General features: G+C 37.5%; 1 protein-coding gene across 4 annotated transcripts in view; it reads right to left on the reverse strand.

The window, feature by feature from the left end:
* The window catches only part of ZBTB20 (zinc finger and BTB domain containing 20), a 764,386-nt gene that overhangs the window by 158,890 nt on the left and 581,171 nt on the right, over positions 1-24,325 (reverse strand). For 2 of the 4 annotated variants that reach the window (XM_042954828.1, XM_042954827.1), the window contains one exon: positions 22,869-22,923. The exons of 1 other annotated variant lie outside the window; for it this stretch is intronic. The gene's annotated coding sequence lies outside the window, so the exon portion shown is untranslated. Of the gene's footprint in view, positions 1-20,147; positions 20,227-22,868; positions 22,924-24,325 lie in introns of all 4 variants that reach the window. One more of the 4 variants, XM_042954831.1, reaches the window with a different exon arrangement.

The following is a 24,325-nucleotide window of genomic DNA, read 5'->3' on the forward strand; positions in this document are numbered from 1 at the left end:
AAAAATAAACCCAGTGAGGGGAAGGAGAACGAATCTAAGTTGTAGACAGAACTGGTTGCTCCTAAGGGTTAACAGTAGGAACCTGTTTTATTACCTGGAGCCCAAGGAAAAAGAGATCCAGCCCCATACAATTTTCCAAAGGCCATGACCTCCTGCTAGATGACCAACACAGCACTCCAGCACATGGCATGCCAACCTCCTTCTTTGCTAACTTCATTCTGATCTGAATGGTGTGAGTACTTTCTAGAGCTGTGCTCCTCAGTAGCCACTACCTATACTTATCTATTTGAATTAGTTAAAATTTAGTGAAAAACTAAATGGTTAATTCCTGGTCACACTAGCCACATTTCAAGTGCTCAATAGCCACCTGTGGCTGGTGGCTGCCTTCTAGGGAGAACATTTCTATCACTCCATAAATATCTATTGGGCAGCACTGATGAGAATAGGTAACGGCCATCCCGCATAGCACAGGGCAAATCTTAGATAATTTTGACAAAGATGAATGAAACTGATTAATGTTGGCTCTTTTAAGGGTAAATACAGTATGTTTAATGCGCAGAAGACCCTCTGGACAAATTCAACATGTACGTGTATCATTGGCCCTCAACTGAGGACTCGGTGTAATGTTGCCTCTTGTCGGCTTGGTGTCCACTGAGGACCATATACTGCCTCATCTGCCCCTTCTCTCCAGCCTAGGAATGTCCCCGCTGACAAAATGATTTTAAATGAAAGCATCTGTCTCCCAAAACACATCTCTAAGGATGAAAACCTCAGGTTTGCGGGGAGTTGATCTTAACAGTTCCTCCATCTGTATTTCAAATCAGATAATTCTCCTTTGTCATCTTCAACTCACAAGCCAAATGAGCTATGATGGGACTGGCCTGCTCACACTACTGTTTTGACAGCTTCTCTTATGGAAAAATAAAACTGAAGTAACAGAAGATCCATGAGAAATTAGTAAACCAAACAGGGATACTGAAAAAAACAAAGCAGGTCTCCCCACCCACACCCCACTCAAATATATCAAGGATTTAATATATGCTGATTGAACTCTTTCCTCTCTGACACCATGATTTTAACCACTTATATATAAGGCCTCTAAAAATATGCAAAACAAATTATACTAAAAGAGATCAAGTACAGAGATATGATTATATAGTTTGGCGTAGAATAAGGCTAAAAGCAAAAACAAACAAACAAACAAACAAAAAAAAAACCAAAACAGAACAACAACAACAACAACAACAACAAACACCCCTGTCAATTAAAGAGATTTCACTTCTCAACAAGTTTTCTAGACAGGTGCACTATCATAGAGATTCCTCCAAAGAAAAAGTTTCCTCTTTATGGCTGAGGTGAAACCCTGTACATGCACATGTAAGTGTGAAGGATGGTGTTCGCCTTCTTGAATAAGAAGAGTTAAGATGAAAATCTGCAGCCTAGATCATAATGTATGCTAACATGAGAGAGGCTGGGAGTCTCCAATGCTTTCAAATTATTTCACAAAATTGATGAGTTTAGTGAAAACTTTAAGCAAGACAATTAGATTATGTATGATTCATTGGAAGTACATACAAACTTGAAATATATATAAAGATTGACTAGTCTTCAAAGACTTTAAAGTTCTAAGTTTTGCTAAGTTCTAGTCCCTTCTATAAGCCAAAATCCTAGACCATAGCACTAGTCTATTTTTTAAATCTCCTTCCTTCCTTCCTTCCTTCCTTCCTTCCTTCCTTCCTTCCTTCTTTCTTTCTTTCTTTCCTTCCCCTCTTCTTTCCTTCCTCCCTCCCCCCTCCCTTCTTCCCTTCCTCATCCTTCCTTCTTTCCTTCTTCCTTCCCCCCTTCCTTCCTTTCATGCTTCCCTCCTAACTTTTTTGAGCTTGTTTTTTTTCCTCAGCCTTTGAGAAAAAGGAGAAAGATGATTAGTGGTTATCTATGAAATATACTCACTTATCATTTCTCTCTTGCACATTTAAACCCAATAACTCTCAATAATACATTGTGCTTTTTAAAAACTATACTTAGCATTTATGTTCTTATATCTAAGCACATAGGTTTCCTTTTCAAATTCCAAGGAGCATTTATTCATAAAGTTAATCAGTCAAAATTAAATTTTTGATGTGATCAAAAGAGATCAATATAAATTGTACCCAGACTGACTAATACATCCAAGGTCTGGAATGAAGAAGAAATATCTTTCCTGGATGTTAAGTGACACACAGGCTGTCAATGACAGGAATCCAAGATGGAAAGAAAAATCAGTGTGTATGTCACAGTCTAAGACAAATTAAAGCCAAGTTAAATTGGAGATTTTATTGGATATAATTGTTGTCTTTATATATTAATGAAAAACAATAATACCTATCCAAAATTTAATATTAAGGCAAAAAATTTAATCTCAGAGCTCTTATATAATTTATAAATGTTCATAAACGTCAAAAGGCCCCTACTTCTTGATTGAATTACAATCTGCAATTTTGAGAATATGTATTAATCTACATAGGTTTATTTCTGTTCAGTTCAAATTGTTATTTTATTGATAATGTGCCCTTTCTGCCTAAGTGATATTTACCTTATACGTCTGTAAGTTGTTTTCATCTGAAATGCAAAGAATTATCTATAATAGTTTTGCATATGATGAAAAATATTTGCGTTACGCGTGCTAGGCTCAAAGCATAACTATCTAGCAAAGAATATATAACTGTAAAGCCCAAATGAATCAGGACCTTAATACATGGTGGGGGGGGGCAAGAGTAGACAGGGGGAAAAGGGGTGGTTTGTGGTGAACTCTGATTGTGTTTTGTGATATTCTAGTAGAAATTATTGTATAGTGTCAATCTCCAAGGAACTAAATGTACTATTAATTAAATGGATTGTTAATAAAGATTAATCAATTCTGATTTCAGTTTACATTATGTAACGTTCAAGGGCAATGGTTTCCAATATTTCCAGGTGATATGGATCCCAATGAGAATCCCCTCCCAAAGAAACTCTTTAGAAACACCAAGTTTCAAAAATCTTCCAGACCCCATGAAGGTTGCTCATGAATTCCAGGTTCGTCACCCTTGGCTTAGGGGGAGAGGGGAGAAAATGCTCATGCAATTCCACTGCTTATCACCTCTAGGAAGCTTGACAAGTCGCTCCAAGCTGAAGCCAGAAGCAAACAAAATGTATAGAAAATAGAGCTCTTCATGGGTGTGTGTGGCTAGAGACACACAGACTCCTCTAAAGGCCTCCCAGACTCTGACTTCCCTAGTTCTTTATGATTTCCATAGAGGCTTAGGAACAGTGCGATAGAGGAGTAGTGAGCAGAGACATAAGAGTTACTATTTACTCAGCACCTTCTGTGGTTTCAGGCATCCTGCTAAGTAAATGCTTCTCAGATTTGAATGTGGGCATATCCAGGGACGTGGAGCAGCGTAATGGGAGCGCACCAAGCCACAGAATAAGTAATAAAGACATAACCGTCTTTCGGGAGGGTCAGTTGTCCTTGTGGCTGAGCCATTTAAACCCTTATTTGTACACATATTCATTTTCTTGGATGTTATAGGAGGAATAAAACAGATACTGTTTTGGTCCTCATGGAACTTCTAGTTTAGTGAAACAAACAAGAACATAATGAGTAGAATGCTAAATTTGTATGTATTTGTAGGATGCACCCTGAGCCATCACTGAAAAGTCTCATTTGTGGCAGATTGCTTCAGGCAATGGCCCAGCACCCTGAGTACTGGATCACTCACTTGAAAGGGAGGATCACCTCTGTGGAAGAGTTTGAAAAGCAGCATTAGCAGTGTATCATTTAATCCTGACTAGAAGAGGAAATACCATTAACTCCCAATTTACTATAGAAAAAGGGAGATTTGAGAAATTAGGAAACTTACCCCAAATCCCACAGCTGCTGGGATCTGAATAAGTCTGCCCCATTCCAAAGTCTACATATTTTTAACCACTAAATTACACTACATGTAGGTATTTCCCATTTTATGTTTCCCCTTGAAATCTGGGCTCATTCAGGATTTTGTAGGCTAGTTTAAGCTTCTCCTTTGGAAGGAGACAGGTTTGGCTTGATTTGTATTCTAAATATTTCACAGTGGTAAGGGAAAGCTATTATTATACCCATTTTATGGTGCGGAAGCTGAGCCACTTGCCAGCTGAGGTATCTGGCTGGGTTAAAAACGGAATCGGGCTGTCAGTCTTTCATTCCTCTTGACTGACTGAAGCCTAGGCAGCGGTCCTGTCCGAGGGCTTTTTTGTACATGGGATTCACACCGGCTGAGAAAGCGTGAGAGAAACTTTGCAAAGGGAAAATAATAGTGCAATACAAAAATGGAAAATAAGTAATCATAACTCACTCATAAAAATTGGTTACTTTTAGTGCTGTGAATAGAAAAGAGAGAGCTTATTCATCACAAATGAATCAGAAAATTAGAATGTGTCACAGCATTGATGACAGAGCTGAGGAATTCAGACAAACTGAAGTTCAACACTTATCCCTCTATCTGAAGAGGGTAAATGGTGTGACAACAGGGCAGAGATGACCTCTTACACACACCTTTAATCTTTCCAGGCTTTTCTCTTCAGCCCTCTCTCTAGAAGTTGGGTCGGTTTATATATCTTTGTTTTCTATGGGTAGAGATAACATTTTAACATCCTTTTCATGTTCTAGAAGTATTGTGTTAATTAATTCTTATGTGGGAGTCATTCCAAATAGTAGGATGAAGATTTTTACCTTATTGATTTTCCTAGTACCTCTCTGGCTTCTGTGTTTTCAAAGGCTGAGGCACTATTGGATTTTTAGATTCATATGTCTCTCAGAATAAGTGCCAGCTTCATAGGTTCCTGTCAATTGATATTCCATCTTCTCTATGGATACATGATTTCCTTTATCTGACAGATTCAAGAAATTTTATGCTAGATTTAATGACATTTCATGCACCCTGAATTTTGAGGTTTTTAATTCTCTATTTTCTATCTGGCAAAAGGTTTACAAAGTTAAAGTCAGAGGGAAGGGTTATTCAGAGTGCACACAGAGCCTGTGTAATCTCCTGCTAGGTACTTCGGAGCTTCCCAAAGAAAAATCTCTTGAAGTATTTTCATTCCTTTTGGTCAGTCCTAAGAAGACTACAAATGCCACAAATGGTCATTAATATCTTAGGGTCTGCTTTTCAAGACCATCCACTTTTTTGGATCCATCTTGAGAAGAATGATAAAGAAATCACAATGATGCCTTACCTCTCCTCAATATGCTATATTAACTCTCAATGAGTTAATATCACTCTGAAGGAATCATGTCTACCTTAAAAAAAATTTAGGTGATCAGATTTAAAAACGAAGGTTCAGCATTTAGGTCTAGGACTGTTTCTAGGCCTGAGACATTGCTAAGATATAACTCGACATTCCACCCCACCCCATACAAATCCTCCTGAGTCTTCCTGATTTTTACAGGTATAGGGACCTGAAATACAAGAATGAATTAAAAGCCAGGGAGCCAGGTAGGGTGCAGGGCAGGGCAAAAAGCAGTGTCAAGGACTGAATGTGTTTAATACAATTAAGATGATTTCTTACAGCTCCTAAAATAGACCAAACTCTTGTCAGGATGACAGTCAAGAGCTCTCTACAATCTGATCCCAAACAACTTTTCCTTCTTCTATATCTCAAACCTCTGCAGTTGCAGCTTCATGGATTCCAAACAGATCGGTATACCACGGACTTTTACTATATATAGTACACTGATATCCTTTAGGGGATGCTAGAAAGGTCTGGCATTGTTATCATGTGGTTCAATCAATTAGAAATATTTGGTTAACACTGCTAAATGCCATTAATGCCATTTGGCACAAAAAGGTTGTGCCTAATACAGGGGAAACTCATCTTGAGACTCCTCAGTGTGTAAACTCAGAAAGTAACATGTTAGTGGTACAGAGGGCTTTGGAATAAATATGGGCACAGCAGGAGAAAGAAACATCCAGATCAGTGTGAACAGAAGGCTGTCTTTACTCAAATGGTTCCCTCAAGTGTTTTTTTTTTTAATTCAAAGGGAAAAATCATGACATAAAATTTATACCAAAAGATATAAATCAAGAAGGTACTTATACCCAGTGATCTGTTAGATACTAAACCAAGAAGACAGCATGCACACAGTATGTGTTTTAAAGACCTGGAAAGAGCTTTCCACAATATAGACTGAAAAATGTTACTTTTGTCCTTGTCACCATCAACTATTTGCTTAAGGGAATCCACAGTCTTTCACAATCTGGCCCCAATCCACCTCTCTTGTTTTTTGTTTGTTGTTTCTGTTCCCCCCCCGCCCCCCCCCCCCCCACTGCTTCTTCCTTATATACTGTGACAGGCTATTGGCTCCTCCCTGAACATGCCTAGGACATCTTTGTCTTTGAGTCTTTGCTAACAGTTCACACTTGAATCTCCCAAGCCTAGCATAGTGTCCTAAACACAGCACGCACTCCAACATTTGTTGAAGAAATGCTGTCTGTCTATTTTAGGAGACAAAGATGATAGAAAAAAGTTGTTAAATCAGTAAATAAATAGCACAAAAGAGAGGTCAAGGAAAAGTTAATTTTAGTGTGTTTTAGGAGTGGGGGCAAGATAAGCTTTAAGATTAGGAAAACTGATGCTCTTTATTCTTGGGTCTAGCCAATGCTATGAGTCAGTTACTTTTTTGGGAACAAGTTTCAACCTCAAGGTTAAATGAACACAAATGCTCTTTCCATCAGCATATAATGAAAAAGCTGTGGCTATTTCCACATCAGCACAGTGAAATTAAAATATGCAGTGTCTTTTTCAGAGGCATCATATATGACAGAACTTTTTAAAATAGTCCCCTTTGCCACTCTCATACAGAAAGAGCTATAAAAACAAAAGTGAATGTTTAAAAAAAAAACACTGGGATAATTTTGCTTCAGAAAGAAAATGCTGAGGTATATCTTCATGGTTTTCTGACTATAAGAGTTGTTATAAAGAAGATAATGATCGACATTTTTGTCCTAGGGCATGGTGATATTAAACTGTCCAGTGAAGAATTTAAGTTAAGACTTAAAGATGAACATCCTAAAGGTGCAAGTGGTAAATAATCAAATAGATTGCTAAGAGCAGTTACAAAATTTCTATCTTCATGGCTATTTAAAAATAGGAAAGATCTTCATCTATTTTGGATGGAATAAATGCAGCTTTGCCTCCAGTCAGGAGATGGATTCAATAACTTCTCTCATCATGTTTAGCTCTATGTGACTACAAAATCCTATAACATGTTGGTCCTAAAAATTGTACAGAATCACAACACAGTCGAGTAAAATACATTCTACAGTTTGAAGAGGATTAGGCAATAAAAAAATCTGTAAATTACTAAATTCAAAATAGTATATACAATGCTTACGTCTCAATTCAATTTGCTAAGTGTATATGTCAACAAATAGAATTGAGGAAAATGTACTTGAACCTACTATAGTTTAAACATAATGATTAGCTAGATTAAAACATTCTAACAATTAATTCTTTCATGTCTAAGAAATTTAGCTGAATATTTCATAAACCTGGTATGAATATGCATATAAACTCAATCTCCTATTAAAAAAAAAGTTAGAAAAGACCAGAAAGTAATATAAGAACTCACTATTTTTATTCCCAGGACTATCTTCAAAAACATCAGGAGAACCAGTGAACAAGTCCTTTTAAATGACCAAAATGGGCCCCATATGATTAAGAATGCAAATCCAATAACAGACTTAAGGAAAGCTCTCACAGAGGTGGCAAGTTACTGGCTTTCTTGTCTATTTACCTTGCAGTTTTGGAGCTCAGCAGAAGTGTCCATTACATACAGCACACAGGGTTAGATGAACAGTTCCAATGACCTTGTCTGAACCAAATTCATTTAAAGCAGTTTGCTACATTTCTTAAATAGAAGATGAGCCTATTCTATCTATGGCCCACATTTGGACTGGATCACTGAACTATTGCCCAACTCTTATAAGCAAAGCACTAACATGCACCAATCAACAGGCAGCCCATAGCAGAGGCATCAGGAAGGTCAAAATACACACACATAAGAAATTGGCAGTACATTATAGAAGAAAGCTATTTCTAAAGATGAACTTTGGCTACTAAAGCCTTTGAGTGTTATTCAACCTTTGTTAGGAAAAAAAAAATCAGTCCCAATGTAACCTGTAATAATCTAGCTAAAAAAATGTTGAGAGAAATATAGTTTTATTTTGCAACACATTATTTTCATAAGAACATGAATCAAAGAGATGGACTATGCCAATTTCTTCATAGCTGAATTGTTATAGGATATTATTCTAGTCTTTACTAATGACTTTTTGAGGTTGGTTATGCTGTGATTAGGATTTGGAAGGATAGAGGTCTAAGACCTTTCAAAAGAAACTTTTTTTTTTTGGTTCGGTATCACTACAGAAAAAAAGCATTAAGCTAACTCTGACAACCTAACGAGGATAATGGTAATTGCGTGTAGTCATTGCTTATGCTGTTTCAAATGATGGGAATGAATTGAAAGGCAAAGGTGTCAAGCTAACCACAAACTTGAATTTTGAAAAGTCATAGTATAGGGGCGCCTGGGTGGCGCAGTCGGTTAAGCGTCCGACTTCAGCCAGGTCACGATCTCGCGGTCCGTGAGTTCGAGCCCCGCGTCAGGCTCTGGGCTGATGGCTCGGAGCCTGGAGCCTGTTTCCGATTCTGTGTCTCCCTCTCTCTCTGCCCCTCCCCCGTTCATGCTCTGTCTCTCTCTGTCCCAAAAATAAATTAAAAACGTTGAAAAAAAAAATTAAAAAAAAAAAAAAGAAAAGTCATAGTATAATAAGCAATAACATCAGTTGTTAGACTTACTAAAACTTACACCAAAACTTACAGATGCAGCAAAGGCAGTTCTAAGTGAAAAGTTCATAGCAATAAATGCCTACCTAAAGAAATAAGCAAAAAAAATCTCAAATAAATAAGAAAAATATCAAATAAGTGACCTAATAAAAGCAGCTAAGAGAAAAGTTCATAGCAGTAAATGCCTACCTAAAGAAATAAGAAAAAAAAAATCTCAAATAAGAAAAGTCTCAAATAAATGACCTAACTTTACACCTTAAGAAACTAGAAAAAGAACAAACAAAGCCCAAAGTTAGTAGAAGAAAGGAAATAACAAAGATCAAAGCAGAAATAAATGAAATAGAGGCAAAAAGAGAAAAGATCAATAAAACCAAGAGCTGGTTCTTCAAAAAGATAAACAAAATTGACAATGTTTGGCTAGATTCAGTAAGACAAAAAGAGAGAGGGCTCAGATAAATAAAATCAGAAAGGAAAGAGACCTTAAAACTGATACCACAGAAATACAAAGGATCTAGGTGACTACAATGAACAATTATATGTCAACAAATTATACAACCTAGGAGAAAATGGATAAATTTCTGGAGACATGAAATCTGGATCATGAAGAAATAGAAGGTCGGAACAGACCAATTACTAGTAAGAAGATTAAATCAGTAATTTAAGAACTCCCTACAAACAAAAGTCTAAGACCAGACAGCTTCACTGGTGAATTCTACCAAACATTCAAAGAAAATAGAAGAGGAGGAAACATTTCCCAGCTTATTTTATGAGGCCAGCATTATTCTGATACCAAAACCAGACAAAGATATCACAAGAAAAGAAAGGTCAATATCCCCGAAGAACATAGATACAAAATTCCTCAACAAAATATTAGCAAACCTAATTCCACAATACATTAAAAGGTTCACACACTATAACCAGGTAGGATTTATGTCAGGGATGCAAGGATGGAAATCAGTTTGATACACCACATTAAAAAATGAAGGATAAAAATTGTAGGATCATCTCAATAGACGCAGCTGAAAGCTTTTCTTCTAGGATCAGGAACAAAACAAGGATGTACATTTGTGCCACTTTTATTCAACATAGGATTGGAAATCCTAGCCAGAGCAATTAGTCAAGAAAAAGAAATAAAAGGCAATTATATTGGAGAGGAAGAAGTAAAACTCACTGTTTGCCAATGACATGATACTACATATAGAAAATGCTAGGGGTGCCTGGGTGGCTCAGTCAGTTAAGCATCCAACTCCTGATTTCGGCTCAGGTCACGATCTCACAGTTTGTGAGTTCAAGCCCCACGTTAGGCTCTGTGCTGACAGCATAGAGCCTGCTTGGAATTCTCTCTCTCTATCTGCCCCTCCTTGGCTTGCACACTTTCTCTCTTTCTCAAAAATAAATAAATAAATGTTAAAAAAGAAGAATATCCTAAAGACTCCACAAAAAACCCTACAAATCTGTTAGAACTAATAATGAATTCAATATAGTTGCAGGATGCAAAATCAATACACAGAAATCAGTTGTATTTCTATACATAACAACATACTATCAGAAAGAGAAAGTTAGGACATAATTTCATTTACAGTTGCATCAAAAAGAATAAAATACCTAATAAGTTTAACTAAGGAAGTGAAAGTCCTATACACTGAAAACTATAAGATATTGATGAAAGAAACTGAAGACACAAATAAATGGTAAGCTACTCCATGCTTGTGGAGTGTAATAATTAAACTTATTAAAATGTCTATACTATCCAAAGCAATCTACAGATTCAATGCAATCCCATCAAAATTCCAAAGGCAGTTTTCACAGAAATAGAACAAAGATTTCTAAAATATGTATGGAAATATGAAACACCCCAAATAAGCAAAGAAATCTGGAAAAAGAAGAACAAAGCCAGAGGCATCATGCTCCCTGATTTCAAACTCTATTGCAAGCTATAGTAATCAAAACAGTATGGTATTAAAAGAGACATGTAGATTAACAGAACAGAATAGAGATCCCAGATATAAACCCACACATATATGGTCAATTAATTTATGACAAAGGAGCCAAGAATATGCAATGGGGAAAGGATAGTCACTTCAATAGATGGTGTTGGGAAAACTGGCCATACACAAAAGAATGAAACTAGACTACTAACTTACACTATATACAAAAATTAATTCAAACAATATTACAGACTTGAATGTAAGACATTAAAACTCCCAGAAGGAAACCTGACATTGGTCTTGGCAATGATTTTTTGAATTTGATACCAAAAGCAAAGGCAACAAAAGCTAAAAATTAACAAGTGGGACTACATCAAACTAAAAAGCTTCCACACAGCGAACCATCAACAAAGTGAAAAGGCAACTTACTGAATGGGAGAAAATATATATGTGATAAGAGGGTGGTAGATATGCATAAATATATAAACTACTAATACAATTTAATAGCAAAAAATCTGATTACAGAATGGGCAGAGGATTTGAATAGACATTTTTCTAAAGAAGACATGCAGATGGTCAACAGGCACATGAAAAGATGGTCAACATCCCTAATCATCAAGGAAATGCAAATCAGAACCACAATGAGCTACCACCTCACACCTGTTAGAACGGCTATTTATCAAAATGATAAGAAATAGGGGCACCTGGATAGTTCAGTCGGTTAAGTGTCTGACTCTTGATTTAGACTCAGGTCATGATCTCACAGTTGTGAGTCAGGCTCCATGCTAAGCATGGAGTCTGCTTAAAAATATCTCTCTCTTTCTCTCTCTCAGTCCCTCCCCTGCTCTCTTTCTCTCTCTCTTTCAAAAACAAACAAACAAACAAACAAACAAACAAACAAGTAAAAGCAACAATGAAAAGTTCAAACTAGTGATGAAGTTATTTTTGTTCATTACATTATGGATATACTTTCTTTCGATTAAAAAAAAAATTCATAGAACTTACTCATGGCCTCCCTCCCTCCATCTCTTCTTATCACCCTATTTCCACATCCATATGCTATCAGGCAGTTGAAGAAAAAGAAACAAATGTGACCGGAACTGCTTCTGTGGGGACACTCTCAGTCCTCTGTCCTCCTCAACTGCAACTTGCACTCACTTATCTGAAAATCTATCAATTTAATTGTTTCAATACTTCCTCTCAGGGGAATCTGCATTTCCTTAACTGTCTTTACAAGATGTAGATTCAGGTTTTTTTCACAGGCAATTAAGGAAGTATGGCAATTATGTTCGTATGTGGTGGTGGATTCTGCCTTGGACTTTTCAAATTTTTCAATTTCACCACTTCCCCAATTGAAGAAGCCAGTGTTGCTTATAGTTTAATTGCAAATAAAGATATATACATAGGTTTGCCTACATCATATATATTTTTTTCCTCTCAAAAGTTATAAGAAATATTTTGGGATTTTTCTGTCCATATACTTCATGGATTGTTCCTACTGATGTCAGAGTAATTTACATAGAAGTAGAAGAAAACATAAATATTTTGCACTCAAACTTCACTAGCATGTTCTTCAGTGGTGCTTTCCTCACAGTCAATCTCCACCAGTCCCCAGCTCTTGGTTAGCGTATGCTTGAAGAGTCTTTTTCACAAAATCTTTCTTCCCTAGAACACTCTGCCTGTGAAATTTCCCTGTAAATACCTGAATTTTCTGATTCACCTAATAATGATCTAGGAATTGAGGACGTTTCCTGCCTGCTTTTTCACCCCCTACTTCGTGAAAGGATTAGACTGTAAACAACCTGGTAGGGATCCTGCAGGCCAAACTAGGGCTGAGCTGATCTCAGCAGGCAGGGAACCTGTGGCAGTCCGTGAAACACAATTATGAAAATAGAAAGGATTCGTCTGTACTTTCAGGAAGACATTATGTTGTTTCCAAGACGAGACTTAGCAAGTAAGCCGCGTTAAAGAAACCAAGCGAGACAATATGATTTCAAAGAGTCCAGCAGAGGTAGATTTCAAAAAGTGCTGATTGGCCAGGGCTTTCTCAACTGCAGCTTCATTTTCAGTGTCTGCCAGTGGCCTGCACCAGACGCTTGAAGGGAAGTCCATTCGTCTCTCACCAATGAAGCCCAAAGTACTCGTGCTACAAAAGGATTCCTTTCTTGTCTCCAGAGGCAAGCATCAATTTGTGCCCCAGAGTCTGAGAGTTCATAGCTTTCTTTCAATTTTGTTAAGTCTGCACATGCGTGGTTCCTCCTGTGTGATTTGGTCCTGAGGAAGTGACCCACCCACAACTCCACAGAGCTAATTAACCCCATACTGAGTGGGTTTTTCCCCTCATTTCACACATCCACTCAGTGCTTTAAATGACCCAGCAGTAGCATGATCAGATGATTTTTTTTTTCTTCTCAAAAAAAACTGTATAGTGATGGGAGAGCTAGGGTGTATCTGCTCAAATTCAAAACAGCAGTGTAACCCTAAAATATTGCCCAATAACATTTTATCAGAGGGTGCAGAAATGCTCAAAAATGCTTGAATTAAACCCTTTAATGTTATTCAACTTATTGAAGTTTCCATTTTAAATAAGTAATACATAATAAATACTGAGGTAGAGAAGTTTGATCTCTATCCAGATTTTTTTTTAACGTCTCATTTTGCTAGAAAAACTAAAAAAGACCTAGCCTCCTTCCTTATCTTTAAGAGCCTCAAGAGAAGGGCCAATGAGAAGAATGATATAACTCATCTTTTTTTCCATTTCAAGGAATAGGCTCATGTTTTTCTAGATTTATTTTTGCCAAAGTGAATGCCTCGAAAACTCAGAGATGCTCACTGTTTTCTAACTCTTCAAAAAAGAAAAAAGTGAACATGATGATGGTGGGTGATTTAATGGAAGCAGCTTGTCGACGTGATGAAACTGAAAACGCTTTTACAGAATATGTCCACATGCTAAAATAAAAACAAAATCTTTAACATCATGTGTATGGTGTAGAGTGGTTTGTGTCATTGCAGAAGAAAGGAGAATTGTTAATTTAGACAGTAAGTGTGAGGTTCTGCTAGAAACCCTCATGGGTACATCACGGAAATAGTTCTTGGTCAGACAAATGGAGCCAGACAAGTTCTAGTTCTTTCAGAAGCTATCGAAAGGGCAATCAGATTTTAAGTCTGTCATCTCTGCTACATGATAAGAAAAATTCTTGGCTATTTCCTTCAGTTAGACTAGTCTATGACTTCAGAATTTTAAAGATTTATACATAAATGGACAAGAAAATGACCTCCCCTGGATGTCCCATCTTAGGCAAACGGTCAGTTCTCTCTCATTCTCAAAAGCCCGTGTGCCAAACTGGCTCATTCTGGTATGACTCGGTCATAGAGCATGCACGTCTTGTGTGAACTTTCAACCTCTCTTTCCTCTGCAAAGTGATTTATGTGCACACTAGTAAATGCCCAAGAATTCCATAATTCTTAGCACAGCAGAGAGTCAGTACAAGGGGAAACCTATCTAACATTTAAAATTCTTATTTGAAGTGTCTTAAATACTATGCTTTGGGACCAAAGACCTTATGAAGTTCTAAAACACATTCAATATTGTTCCCTAAGCTTCTTGTAGGTGTGGCTGCTAACCGGGAGTGTCAGGTGGGTAAAACTGATTAAACAGGCAAAAAGGAGGTCCAATGAGGCACAGGTTTTGTGTGTGTGTGTGTGTGTGTGTGTGTGTGTGTGTGTGTGTGTGTGTTTTACCTACAGTGGTCAGAAATTTTGTATTTGACATATAGCCTAAATCAAACTCTTATATCTGTGCTTCCAGTCTTTGGCTGAAACTGCTTCATCTGCAATAGGGTTGTTGTGATTTCCAAGATTCCTGTCCATCAGGCTTTTTCAGACTCACTGATGCTTGGGATTCTGAAGCCCTTACCGTGGTCTATGAGACCCAATCCCTCATTACCTCTCTTGACCTCATTTCCCATCACTTTCATGTAAAAGTGGTCCAAGTATCAAGAGAATATGATTGCCTAGATGGGTGAACAAGAACAGGAATGCGAATGGGATTAAAACTAATAAATCAATAAAAATCAGTGACTTTATGCCCTTGTTAAAATTCAACTATCTCACTGGAGAACCTAACAAAGTTTCTGAACTTTCCTTGAGAATTGGTTACATAAGGAAGAATATGCAAAGCATTGCCCACATGGAGGCATGTATTAATTCGTTAATTTAACAGATATTTTTTCAGAGTCTATTATTAATTACTCTGCTAATTGGACTTTACTCTTGCTCTCAAAGACCTTTCACTCTCATGTATGCTTTAGACAGTTATACCTCCATTACCACTGACGAGTTATTAGCCCACCAGGTTAGGTAATGTAACAACCTCCCCTTGTTCCTTATTCATTCTTTCCAATTGCCCTGTGACATCCACTAAGGCCTCATGAACGACCTCCTTGTGGTCTATATTATCAACTCTATTTCTTACCTAGATAAGAAACCCCTTCCCCACCACCTACATTTTCTTTCTCAAACAGCCAAGAAAATATTACAAAAGTCTGCCCAGAACTATTGAAGTGTTAGAAATGGGTCCTTACAGACCTATTTGAAACATGAATTTTTTTTTTGGAACAATTAATGGGGCCTCAGCCCCTAGGAAGCATATCTTGAACTACAGGCAAATTATGAGTCAATGGTCTGCCAGACACAGCACTCACTACTCTCCAGGATAGAACATTTCAGCACACAAAAGAGGATCCTGGTCTTATTCGAGTAATCCCCATCTCAGAGAGGATTTAATGGAGCACATGTCTCTGGCCTCTATGGTCCTTATATAGAGGAGTACCTCCATCATATTTTAGTCTTTTCTAAACTTCACTATCTTAGGTCACTATGTTAGTGAACATGGGATAAAAGACACTAACTCTTCCTCAACTTATTAAATTTTTTCTTCCTCATATGCCCAATAAACAAAAATGGAAGGATTTAATATATGTACAGAACAGCAAATGTTCTCTCCCTACTTCTTTTCAAATACTTCCTTTTTATTATAAACAGTGGTGATGGAATTATAAATACCATTGTTTTACATCTATGTTAATACTCTTATTATCTTGCATAAACAGAAGTGAACAAATACGTACATGACACCAATCAATCCCTTCTTTAAAAATGCAGTTTTCATCTTTCTAAATAGTAGAGGGAGAATTAATGAATTCAACTTGTAGTTTACCTGTTTATATTTTGAATGTTAATAAAGTAAAACCAAATTATTTCTAGAGTTCTTTTTAGAGATGCATCAGCCATTAACACTCTCCATGCCAGCATGGGATGGGGGAGGGAGAAACGAATGGCAGTGGGTCCCAAGAGCCATTGGTGGCTTAAGGGGCTGGAGAGGATGTTAAGCTGCTAGGGCAGGAGATTCCGACCTGTTGGGTAGGTGGGAGATATTTGCTGGCAGTAGAAACATTATTTTTGTAGAACAAATGGCTAGGAGGAGGTCATGTGGGGCACTAGGTGAGAGGAATATCCAAACATAAAAAGCACTCTTAGGGGACTGGGGCAAAGGGAAATCACTACTCATTCCATCTCCTCACTGGTTTTCCTTCTTCTCTAGCGTGCTTTCTCTTTTTATTACTACATTTTCTCTCCCTCCCCCGTTCGTCAGCTTTCGTTCATTTGCCTCTTTATAACAAAGAAGCATGTAGGGACAATTTTAGGAGACAGTGAGACCAAAAAAGAATTTAGAGAAGACTTATGATAATATACTATACATTCATATGTACAAGAAAATACAACCTATATTTGATTGACCAAGAACTAGAAACTGGGACTTTTGAGATTTAAAAAATTCATGGTATGTCTGGTCATATTAATCTCTAGACCAGCTGGTTTTTAGCTGTGCTGGAAAGAGCTTTAATAGAGTCATGAGTAGGAAAAAAAAAAAGGAAAAAATGGAACTTTATAAGGATTTATATTTGTAAGGAAAAAAGGATCTTCTTCATAGTTGTCTATTGAAGTTCTCACCCAAATTATTTTTTGAACTTACAAATAGACCATATCAAGAGAAGGAGCTTAAAAATTCTCATAGGTTTAGGCAACTACTAAACCCTGTGTATTATGTTCATCATAGTCACTCAAGCAAGTAGCGGATAAGTAGAGCATGGTATCTCACAGCGAATAACATGGTTGGTTACTTCGCCAGTCTGACATAGGGAGACAGGGCCCACAGGAACAGGGTCTCCTTATGAATACCATAAAGAGACACCCAGGTTCATCTGAATACATAGGGCATGAGGGGTTAGTTGTACAGTGTCAAATGGGAATTACCTAAAAGTATTCTCTAACCAAGCACCAACTTTTTAGCCTTGTCTTTTTGGGGAAAAAAATCCAATATAAAGCTTATGAGAATACTTTATTTGGTCACTGGTTGGGGGAAGGTTGCTGAGACAAATGACCACATTTAATGCCTAAAGGCAGGAGGAAACAAGGAAAAATAAACACAGAAAGGGAGAGTGAGTGCCAAAAGAAGGGTGCCAGCTCTGGAGACTCACTAACAGAATAGAGAATCTTAGAATGAGAGAAATAAATGAGCATGCTTTAAGGAAACATCAGTACATTTTTGGAACCAGGGGCAAAAAAGTAAAAATATTTGCCTCTTGTCATTTATCACCATTGCCCCATTTATTCTACTTTTATATACACAAGTAACACGCATTCCCTAAGGATCTGCAAATTGCAACAATGGTGGTCATGATGGCAAAACATTAAGTTACTTTAAATCATTGGCTAAGTTGGGAATGAAATCTTAACCTGCAGGCTTTTTCTGGGTCCAGTCTATGCCCTCCAAAGTATTCAGTCTGCTTTCTGTGGTTTCTCTCTGACCGGTGTCAAAAGATTAAGTGTGGTAGGGGCAAGCTTCTAGAAAACATGGTTGCACAAAACAAGTACTCTACCTTCTTACCAAAGAGTTTTCGATTTTCGCTTTTTCTCTTTTTTTCCCCCCAGATTATTAATCTCAAATTTCTTCTCTACCATCCAGGACCCTCAAGGTTGTTAACTTTAAAGCACCTCATCCATGGTTCTCAAATGTACCTGGCTAGTTCTTGAGCCCAGATGAACCTGCTCATGTGTGTTCTCAGCTCTCAGGCTGCTGAACAATGCGGGAGAAGACTTCCCAAATTGTACAGCTTGGGGCCTCTCCAGAGTCCTGGTTTCCAGCTGGTGTTTCAGAACTGTTACAGTTCTTTTATTGTTCCCAGTAATTTTCCTTTTTTATTCCCTGGCTTCCATTTATCACTCTAATTAACTCCTTATAACTTACCTCCTACTCTTCATTCTCAACTAACCTTGTATCTTTTTTCAAAGAGAAACAGAAGTCATCAAATTGCATCTCATCCTTCCATCTCTCTCAGAACCCACCCATAACATCTCAGAGACCTTTCTTTTTTTTTTTTTTTTTTTTATTTATTTTTTATTTATTTTTATTTTTTTTTTTTATTTTTGGGACAGAGAGAGACAGAGCATGAACGGGGGAGGGGCAGAGAGAGAGGGAGACACAGAATCGGAAACAGGCTCCAGGCTCCGAGCCATCAGCCCAGAGCCTGACGCGGGGCTCGAACTCACGGACCGCGAGATCGTGACCTGGCTGAAGTCGGACGCTTAACCGACTGCGCCACCCAGGCGCCCCTCAGAGACCTTTCTGTCTACTACTTACAACCTGCTCCAGGATGTCATTATATTAATTACTCCTTTCTTCTGTTTTTTTTCCATTTTGTTTATTGCCTGCCAACATGCTTCAGCTGCCCTCATCTAAAACAAATAATAAAAGCCATAACAAACCAGCAAATAACAAACCATCTTCTGTGGACAACATCTTTCCCTTCTTGTACCACCTTCAAGCTTCCTAAAACCCACATTTATTCCTCAATGCATTAAAATCTGGTTTCTTTAGCTGTTTCTAATTAAACTGTCAAGGTCACCAAAAACCTCTGAATTGCTAGTTTTCAAAGTCCATTCTTTAACCTCATCGTTTTATTTCTTTCTTTTTAAAGTCAGGTTCATTGATGAATAATTTACATACAATTCACCCATTTTATACCCTTCTATAGTTTGAAAAGTTTTGAATTCTGTGCTGGTTCCTTGATGTCTGTAAAATAAAGACCAAATGCCTTTGATTCCTATACAATTTCCTTCTGAATCTTTAGCAGTCTTCCCCACAAAACCCATTGTTGGTCACAGATTATTCAACAAAATGTGCTATGTACATTCATGCCTCTTGGACTTTCTTCACGTTCCCCCTCTATATTATAAACACACAAGTTTTTGTGTAATATAGTAAATGTTATTAATATCACCATATCAGTTTCCATACAGACTCATGAAACTAGATGTTATTTTGAGAAGTTGATGTTTTCAAAATAGAAATTAACTATCAAAATAGTACTACCTTAAGATTTGTTATTTTAGTATTATGACACTATATTTAAATTCTGTCCCCTTGTACCACAGAACACGACTATATTTGGGAATAAGGTCATTGCAGATGTGATTAATAAAGTTAAGATCAGGTAATACCGGAGTAATCTAATATGACTGGGGTCCTTATAAAAGGGGAAATTTGGACTCAGACATGAACACAGAGAGAACACCATGCAAAGATGAAGGCAGAGATCAGGGTGATGTTTCTAGAAGCAAAAAAAAAAAAAAAAAAAAAAAAGAAAGAAAGAAAATACCAAAGACTGCCAGCAAACCACAAGAAGTTAGGAGAGATCCATGGTACAGATTCTCCTTAGAGCCCTCAGATGGGACTAACTATGTGGACTAACTAGGTGTCCAGCTTCTACAACTGTGAGACATAAATTTCTATTGTTTAAGCCACCCAACTTATGGCACTTTGTTATGGCAGCTCTAGTAAATGAATACGCTTAGTAAATGAATCATTTTTGAGTACATGTGAATACTCATTATCTCATTCACTTATCAAATACTGAGTGCCTACTATGTCCTAGACATGCTCTAGGGTGTTAGGATGCATGCCATCAAGATATATTTGTTGAATAAATGAATGAGAATTTTATCATGTTCCTGCATTTTCTTTTTTAAAAAGTTTATTTATTTATTTTGAGAGAGGGAGAGAGAGAGGCAGAGAAAGAGAATCCTAAGCAGGCTCTGCACTGTCAGCACTGAGCCTGATGTGGGGCTTGATCTCACTGATTATGAGCCAAAATCAAGACCTGAGCCAAAATCAAGAGTTGGACCCTTAACTGACTGAGCCCCCCAGGCATCCCAGTTCCTGCTTAATATTAAGCAATTAATATATCAATCAACATAGGATTGATTGAATGAATGCTTTCCACTTACTCATTTGACAAATATTTCCTGAATACTTACTATGCATCAAATACCATTCTGGACCAAGAGGATAAAGTTATTGGTAGGACAAATTCTCCACCTTCCTGGAGCTTAAATTCTAGTGGGAGAAACAGACATCAACCAAGAAAACTAGTAAATAAATTACATAATTTCTCTCTGTGCCCCACACTGACAATTATACACACTTATCCTTCTAATTCTTCAACAATGCTCAGGGCATCAGTAATACTTTAAAATATTCCTAAATACCATGCCCTGTTCTTTTTCTTACATTCCTGAAATCTCTAAATAATCCTGAAATATCCCTAAGATTAATGAACTTAAGCTGTTCCCTAGACTTTCTGATTTAAGTATGATTTTAGGAATTTGCATGCTACTTTCGAGTCTACAAAATAATGATCAACACAATAAATTCTGATAGTGGGGGCAGGGTAATCTATAGGCAGTGCACAGGTTGGAAGTGTTTGGGGATGGCTCCACCTCAAAAGCTGTGTTTCTCAGTCAGTCAACACATATTTCTTAAGCATTTACTGTGTGCCAGCCCCTGTGCTGAAGATAGTGGAACTGTGGGTAGAGCAGGCATGGTGCTGAGCCACACTGAGATTCTAATCTACAGGGAAACATCTGAACAACTAATATCATAGTCCAGTCCTTAATTTCAATGATGATAAGGATATATGAGAAGTGTTAGGAGGACGCCTGGGATGGGGGACTTTGCCATGAGGGTTTTGTGAGAAGGCTTCCTTGGGGAAGCAATGCCTAAACACTGCTTTGGGTTTGGGGTAGGGGTATTTGTTTGAGCAGGGATGGCAAAGTCTTATATTTTTTCTTCCTCATCTCCTTTCATCCACGTGCACACATTTCAAACACTTAAAAGCATTCTTCAAATATACTAAGAACACCAAAACTAAAACAAGAGAAGGGCCCTCCAGAGGAAAGAGGCCAAAAATAGAAGGAAAAAAAAAAAACCCTAATCTCACCATTTGTTTTGAAAACACCCCAAATGATTAAAACATATTATAAACTAAAACATATGAACTAATCACTTGCCAAGTTTCCTTTTTAAATCAGTGCTGTTTTTGAGGTTCATAAACTGAGAAAGAGTCTTCAAATATGAACTTGGTTTTTCTTTTCTTGGCCTCCACTTGGCTTGAAGCATTTGCTATTAGGCTGTGTAGAGGGAAAGGGATCCAGCTGGTTAGGAACATGTGGCACACATCTACTAGAATGTAAGCTCCACGAGATCAGGGTGTTGTTTGTTCATGATGGCATCCCTGATACAGAGAAGAGTGCCTGCAAGATAGTCGAGATTCAGCAATCATGTGCTGAAAGACCAACTGAATGAATATTCTGGGACTTTGCAGGAATTTTCCAACTCTCTTTTCTTACCCAGGCTACATCTTGCTCTAGGCCAGTGGTTCTTACCCTGGGGCAATTTTTGTCCCCACCAGGGTACATTCGGCAATATCTAGAGACATTTTGGGTTGTCAAGACTGAAGAAGTTGCCACTGACATCTAGTGGGTAGAGGTCATGGATGCTACTAAACAACTTACAATGTGCAGGACGGTTCTGTACAACAAAGATTTATCAGTCCCTAAATGTTAACAGAGCCAAGGTTGTAAAATGCTGCTTTAGGCCCTTTGTTTCTATTGGGTTATACCTGGAAGTACAATCCTCCAATATATTTGAGAGGAAGTTGAGTCCTAGAGGAAGCAACCAAAAGAGATTTCTTACTTCATTCTCCTTCCTTCTTCCCAAAAGAATTGCCTCCACCCTAATGCACTTTGGGAGACAGCCATTTTGCCTTTTGCCCTCATGGGTCAATATGCATTTGCTGGGGAAATCATCTAGAAAAGTCTGTCTCTACAATGGCAGTGAATAATTTTTATAGCTTATTGGTAATTTCCCTGAGTTTACCTAAGAATATATCCCGCTTTCAGTAAAATTAGCTTGTTTACAGACTACTCATGTATCCCTAAGAAAAAGGAATGTCTTCCCCTAACTCAACCAGTTTATCTGTATCTGGTCAGAAGCTTTGCACCAGTCTAGCTTTATTCATAAGATCAACTTCATGAATTCCAACAAAACCCAATAATGTGCCTGTAGGAAGACTGAGTTTATAGCATTTCCTCTGCTTCCTTCCTTGCCCTGCATATTAAAATAGTACTATCTGATTCTAGTTTTAATGGGGAAACTTCCATGGTGCCAAAGGAGTACATGTGCCGATTTCCCAACTCTGATGGTTGCTCCAGTAATCTTGGTATTGTGGCATGTGTCCCAGTTACCATAGAGACTGCATACACTAACAGTGTAGCACTAAGATTGGTGGGGAAGACACATTTCACAGAAGCTTTTTTGGAGGGATAAAGATAAGACACAAGAAAGAAAGTGAGACTGCCAATAAAGAGGCACAGCAAAGAGAAGTCCCTGACAATCACAGATTCTAGAAATTCGGGACAACAGAGATTACAACTACTACTATAAGACCAACATACACTTTCCATTCAAAGGCTGTCTCTGTCAGGAAAATTTCAACTATGAGGAGAAAGAACAGATACAAAATATTCTAAAATAAAAAGGTAAATAAATGAACCAAGGTATAGAGGTACCAAGGTATAGAGGTGACAAAAGTGGTATGGCCACAAAACATGTTTAGATAATTCAAGCCAAGGAAAAAATAAGTAATCTAAGAGCACAATGAAATTGGAAGTTATATTTCTATAGGATGAGTGACTTACAGAGAGACTGGTCCTCAGGGAGTAACTGAAGTTCTAAGTGCCTCTGTTTCCTTCACTGCAAATGGAAAGAAAACCAGAAAAAGATGACCACCCTCTCATTTTTTAACAGAGGTCTCCTTAAATATCCCAATGGTTTGTGTTATGACAGATGAATTTGATCCATGCCAAAGAAAATCGGACAAAAACTCTTAGAGAATACGTAAATTAGGGGACATTGTTCACCATGCAAATATGTTCATTCCATAGTTTTTTAAAATAATGAGAGCTTAGAGTTCACGAATGGTGTGAATTCATGCATGTTCTTTTTCTTTGCATACAATTTTGAGGTATGCATTTTTACAGCTATCAGGCATGTATGCAATGTAAAGAGTCCAGGTGTTGAATTGTAGATGTTTTTAAATAAGAAGGCTGGGACAGGATGTGGGCTGGTATAGGGGGATGAGTAGGAGTGAATTTAAGAGGAAATTAGTCTAGGAAAATGTCAGATAAGTGATCAGAAGTTCCTTAATGTCCAGGTCACATCTGTCTATGTTTATTCCACATACTTCACACAATTATGTCCATTGCCCATTAGACATCCATGTCTCCCAGTCTGAATTAACATCAATATGTTAATATCTTTCAAATCTGTATTTTAAGCCATTAGTTCTCTCCTGACCTCTGGCCCTCTATAGCAAATGACCTACTGGAAAATTCCAGTTGGATATTTCAATACGGCCAAAGCTGACTCATCTTCTCCCTTAAAGTTTCTCTTATTCTGTTCTCTATGTGAGCAAATAGCATCACCATTCACCCATATGCCCAAGCCCCATACCTGGGAACCATCTGTTGCTTTTTCATCACCCCTCAAATAATCATCAGATTTGTAATTCTAATGTAATTTCTTTTAATAACTGAGGGAGGTTTTTGTGCATAGAAAGCAATATTTACAGTTAATTGGATTTAAAACTATTGTGTGTGTGTGTGTGTGTGTGTGTATATATATATATATATATATATATATATATATATATATAATACTCTATCAGTCTAGTAATTTCAGTATAAAATAAGAAAAAAAAAACTTTAAGGAAGGGTGAGGCCACTAGGTAGAAAATATGGAAACTCAAACTATTTCAGCTGTCAGTCAGGCAGTTGGAAGAATGAAAGTTAGGGTCTCATCTGGGAATGCCTTCCAGAATGATTCTAACAAAGTCACCAATGAACACACTGAATATTTTTGTAGTAACTATAACAATGAGGGATTCTAAGTCCATATCCTACAAAGGGATTTTTACAACTCATGTCTTCTAAGTTCCAATTCCACTCTTACCTACCTCTTTTATAACCACTTTCCACTTTATAGCCTGATAAGGATAGGCAGTATTTTATTTTCCCCATCAACCCAGTTTCTTCATTCTGGTGACCTTTTACTTATTGATGTTTCTCACATTTCTAGGTCTCTTGTTCTCGCTGTA

Source organism: Panthera leo, chromosome C2 (genome assembly GCF_018350215.1).
Source record: "Panthera leo isolate Ple1 chromosome C2, P.leo_Ple1_pat1.1, whole genome shotgun sequence".
In the NCBI taxonomy this organism is placed as follows: domain Eukaryota; kingdom Metazoa; phylum Chordata; class Mammalia; order Carnivora; family Felidae; genus Panthera; species Panthera leo.